Here is a 4851-nt window from a genome sequence, read left to right on the forward strand (position 1 = left end):
GGCTGTCAGCGATGAGGGTCGATTGGAAATTTGGGACAGCTCTCTTCGGAGAACAGAAGTTTGAAATCTGGCCCCATTGAAGCTTGCGAAGTCTAGACAGAGAAAGTAATGTAGTCAAAATGCTCCCACGCTTGAAAGGATCGGCAACGATTCGGCAGAGTTTTAAAGTTAGAAAAAGTTTATATTTACAAAGCCTCCATACGTCTGCGCAACACCATACAAGACGACAGCAGTTGAGATCTTTGACATCAGTCTCGAACGTGCATGCCACGCTCCCGACGAAAGGCTGAAGGGACCTGTGGAAATGGGCGGGCATAAGAGCAGAGTGGCGCAGCGGGAGCGTGCTGGGCCCATAACCCAGAGGTCGATGGATAGAAACCATCCTCTGCTATTGTTCAGTGTCTCCTTGAGCGACTTTTCTTTGTGATGGCTCTCTGTTCAGCATTGAGATTTCCTGCGTGTCTGAATGCCCCGTATCATACCGATACTGTCGCGAAACTCACACCGTTCAAGTAACGTGCATTTGGAGGTCTGAGTGGTCTTCTGTTCTTCGTCGGTTTCCTATGAACTGAATCGCAAACCCACTTCTCTGAGATGCCAGTGAGCTGAGACGCATACCTTGTGGTTTCGTGCCTTCCCTGCCATAATTCGCCTCGCCGGTTTGGACGTGAACAACAAGACGATCAGCATGTCAGAAACGGTATCACCATTCAGACACAGCCCCTTAGTATTCGGACAGATATCACTGATTGTGAATCACCTCAGAGAGAGACAAGTGGCAGAGAGTCGCCGTGGACACGATGGGCTGGACCGCCTCTGTCGGCGGGAGAACGATGGTACGTGTTTCTGCCGTCCCGCTGCCTGTCTATGGGACAGAGAGGCTGAGGGAGCGACAATGGTTCATTTAACCGTCCCTTCCGTGTTGGACTGCCTGCAGTCCCGCAGCTCAGGGCCGTGGGGATGACTCTCAGTGAGTGAAGGTTTCACTCGGATTCTCTTCATCTGGGGCACTTAGGCTCAGATGTTAACTGCTGCACGGTCGCAGCGATGAAAGCGATGCCCACTTTGCGAGAGATTTTCTGTAAGATTGCTGCGTGAAGACGAATTCTGAACACCAAGCAGACTGCACAACAATGTACTCATATGAATCTACTTGAGGGAAGAGTCCTCGGTGTCCATTTCTCTCTGCCCCGCCAGCACAGCATCTTTCTATCTCTCCGATAACAGACGTTTGGAGGAAATTCACAATCAAAGTTACTCACTTCCCACTCATTAGATTACTTACAGTGTGGAAACAGGCCCTTCGGCCCAACAAGTCCACACTGACCCGCCGAAGCCCAACTCACCCATACCCCTACATTTACCCCTTACCTAACACTACGGGGAATGCAGCATGACCAATTCACCTGACCTGCACATCTTTGGACTGTGGGAGGAAACCGGAGCACCCGGAGGAAACCCACGCAGACACGGGGAGAACCTGCAAACTCCACACAGTCAGTCGCCTGAGGCGGGAATTTAACTCGGGTCTCTAGCGCTGTGAGGCAGCAGTGCTAACCACTGTGCCACCGTGCCGCCCACAAAGTGTAAGTGATACCTCTCACCCCAAGGGATTGGGAGTTAAAGAGCAGAAGAGCGAATGGACTCTTCCCTCCCTCCAGAAAAGCGTACAAGTAGAAACAAATTGGTTTAATTATCCGCAAGTGGAGATAGACCAGTTCCTGGGGATGAGACAAATATCAGCGCCCCGGGGACAGAATGACAAGCAGATGTTCTGGAAACACTTTGCTGCTTGCAATTCTTGGAGCAATGTGGAATGTATTTCACACTGAGCAAGTTTCAGCTGGCTCAGAGTCTCTCGTGTACATTGCTCTCTGAGTTTATATTTGCACATCGGCGACATGTCTGCACAACAGCACATGACACTACAGCAGTGAAGATCTTTTGATGTCATTCTCGAACAGGCAAGTCACACGCCAGGTGAAAAGCTGAATACTTCTCTGGAAAAGCTACCGTGCAATGCAGGAGAATGGTACAGCGGGTGCATGCTGGGATCATAACCCAGAAGCGAAACCATTTTCTCCTACTCACTTAATGTCTTTAGTAGCTTTCCCGTATAACGGCGCTCTGTTCTTTTCCTTGCCATGTCATTTGTTTCCTAAAACTTCGGGTATCTGAGCTCAATATATCACATCGATACACAAGTGAAATTTACACAGTTGCGCTGGCACCCTTGTGGAGCTCTGAGTTGTCTTGTCCTGGTCTCTGTCGGTGTGTCCTGATCTCATGTGAAACCTCTTCTCTCAGACGGCAATGAACCGGTGAAGTTGAAACACATGACTTGCTGTTTTAGTCCATTTCCCGCAGTAAAGAAACGAACGGTGTAAGAAAAGACTTCCTGCAGGATTGTTGTGTTAAGACAAATTCTGAGCACCAAGCAGGCTGCACAAAAATGCACTGATATCAATTTACCTGAGGGAAGAGTCTCCGGTGTCCATTTCTCTCTGTCCCGACAGCACAGCATCTTTCTATCTCTCCGTTAACAGGACCTTTGGAACAAGTTCAAAGTTGCCCATTTCCTACGCATGTCTGTAACTGACTTCTCCTGCCTCACGTAATAGTGTGAGAGAGCAGAAGAGTGAATGGGCTCTGCCTTCCACCAGCACAGCTTGCAAGTAGAAACGAAATGGTTCAATTATCCACCAGTGGAGAGAGCCCGGTCACTGGGGACAGGAAAAACAGCAGCGTCCTGGGAGCAGGGAGACAGATTGAGAAGCAGGTGTTCTTGAAACTCTTCCCTTCTTGCAATTCTGGGAGCAATGTACAATGTATTTCATACTGAGCAAGTCTCAGCTGCTTCCGGAGGTGGCTGCACCCATGGCTGGTGGCTCGTTAGTCTGGGATATGATTCTAGCTTTGGGTCTTCGAGCATATGCAGCCGTGTGAGAATTCCCGGGTTCCAATCCCAGGTGAACCATCATTCCTTAAATTGACCTGAGCAAAAATACCTGATGAATTTTCTCAAAAAGCCGCTTCGTTAAATAAGATCGGACTGCCTGAATTAGGGACGGCGCAGAGCTGCCATTGCAGTGAACACGGCGAAGGGAAACACTTGTTCAAAGTGAGAACAAGAATTGCAGATGTTTCGCCCGCGCAATCCGAGTCTGAATGAATCCTCCACCTGTATTACGCTCAATTCTGAAGGTGATACTTCAGGAAGCGGGGAAGTGAAGTGATTGCAGACGGCGCTGAACAGGTTAACGTGAATAGTGCCGTCCTGAGGAATGTCAGCAATGAAGGGAGATTGGAAAGTTTGGGGCAGCTCTCTTTGGAGAACTGGTCTGATTGAAGTTTTTCACGTCATGAGGGTTTTAGACAGAGGAAATAATGCAGTGAAAATGCTCCCAGGCCTGAAAGGAGCGAGAAGGATTTGGCAGAGATTTAAAGTCATCAGGAAAATAAGTAAAAGTGACATTAGGAAGACAGTTTTCGCACAGGGAGTGGGGTCAGTAAGTCGCTGTCTGACAGTGACAAAGAGGCAGATTCAATGGACACAAAAGGGAATTCGGTGGGCATGTTCAATGTAACAATGTGCAGATTTACAGGGAGAAGGCGACAGAATGAGACACTTATTTACATATTGTGTTGAACCAGCAGAGCTAAGGTGGGCTGCGTAGCCTCAGTCTGCGCTGTCACACATTTCGTGTTTCTGAGTGAAATCGGAGTTGGACCAACAGAACGTGGGAAATTTGACAACGGGTATATTGTGCCCAACAGGATACTCCATCACAGCAATGAAGGTGTTTTGACATCATTCTCGAAGGTACATGACACAATGCAGATTCAAAACCGAGCATTCCTTTGAATCACGGAGTAATTTGTTTACAGTTATTCAGTTGAGGTGAGCGGAGTTGCGCATTGTGAACCACTCCAGTTGATAGGTCGAAGCCGTTTTCTCCTGTGTGATAGTCCCACCAGCACTCCAATTTGCTGTGCTTCCAGTCAGTAGATGCAGCTCACTACCCCATACTGATACACGGGCCACGGTGACCCAGCTGTGGTGACAAGCTTGTGAATGTCTGAGTGCTCTTCTCCTGTCCTCTGTCTGGTTGCTATGATCCGAATCATCAAACCTCTCTTCTCCGAGATAGGAATAAACTGGTGAAGTGAAACACATCAATTGCGGTGTGTTCCATGTGCAGGAGGCCCTGCAGTAATTCCCCACGCTGTTTCACACAGCAGCATCCTCTCGGTGAATTACGCTTGGCAAAAAAAATCGATTGAACCAAATCAGTGTCCGCCACTGGATTTTACTGACACCGTTTATAAAATTCAGGCTCACCGTTAATGTGGAGCGAGGCCGTCAGACGAGAGTGATTGAACGTTTCCGCAAAGAAGATTTGGCTCAACAGATATTCGGAGCAAACGTACTCATTTATTGATTTGAAATGTAAAAAGTTGACGTTAGTGAGCCTGACGTGATTTGAACACGCAACCTTCTGATCTGGAGTCAGACGCGCTACCGTTGCGCCACAAGCTCACGCATAGCCAGCCCCCTCTATTCATGCTTAAGGGAAGTGATTGCACTGCAATAATTTTACGTTGTGAGAAACAAGGGAGATCAACAGTTCATGTCTGTTCTGTCTCTCCCTCCTCTCCTTCTGTCTCTCGAAACAATTTCCAACTCTACCTCAATAAAAAGGAGAAAGAACTGTGGATGCTGTGTATCAGAAACAAAAAACAGGAGTTGCCGGTGACCCTTCCACAGAACTGATGGTGATTGGGAAAACGTTGGTTTATATGCAGGAGATAGTGTGTGTGGAAGGGACGAGGATACTATGGGTTTCAGGC

General features: G+C 48.2%; 1 non-coding gene across 1 annotated transcript; it reads right to left on the minus strand.

Annotated features, from left to right (window-relative positions):
* Positions 1 to 4468: 4468 nt before the first annotated feature.
* trnaw-cca (transfer RNA tryptophan (anticodon CCA)) lies at positions 4469 to 4540 on the minus strand. The gene has a single exon. It is a non-coding gene; the product is annotated as a tRNA-Trp (tRNA).
* Between the last annotated feature and the right edge of the window lie 311 nt (positions 4541 to 4851).

The sequence above is a fragment of the Chiloscyllium plagiosum genome, unplaced genomic scaffold (genome assembly GCF_037043375.1).
Source record: "Chiloscyllium plagiosum isolate Xiang-an unplaced genomic scaffold, Cpla_swu_hap1 HiC_scaffold_27, whole genome shotgun sequence".
In the NCBI taxonomy this organism is placed as follows: domain Eukaryota; kingdom Metazoa; phylum Chordata; class Chondrichthyes; order Orectolobiformes; family Hemiscylliidae; genus Chiloscyllium; species Chiloscyllium plagiosum.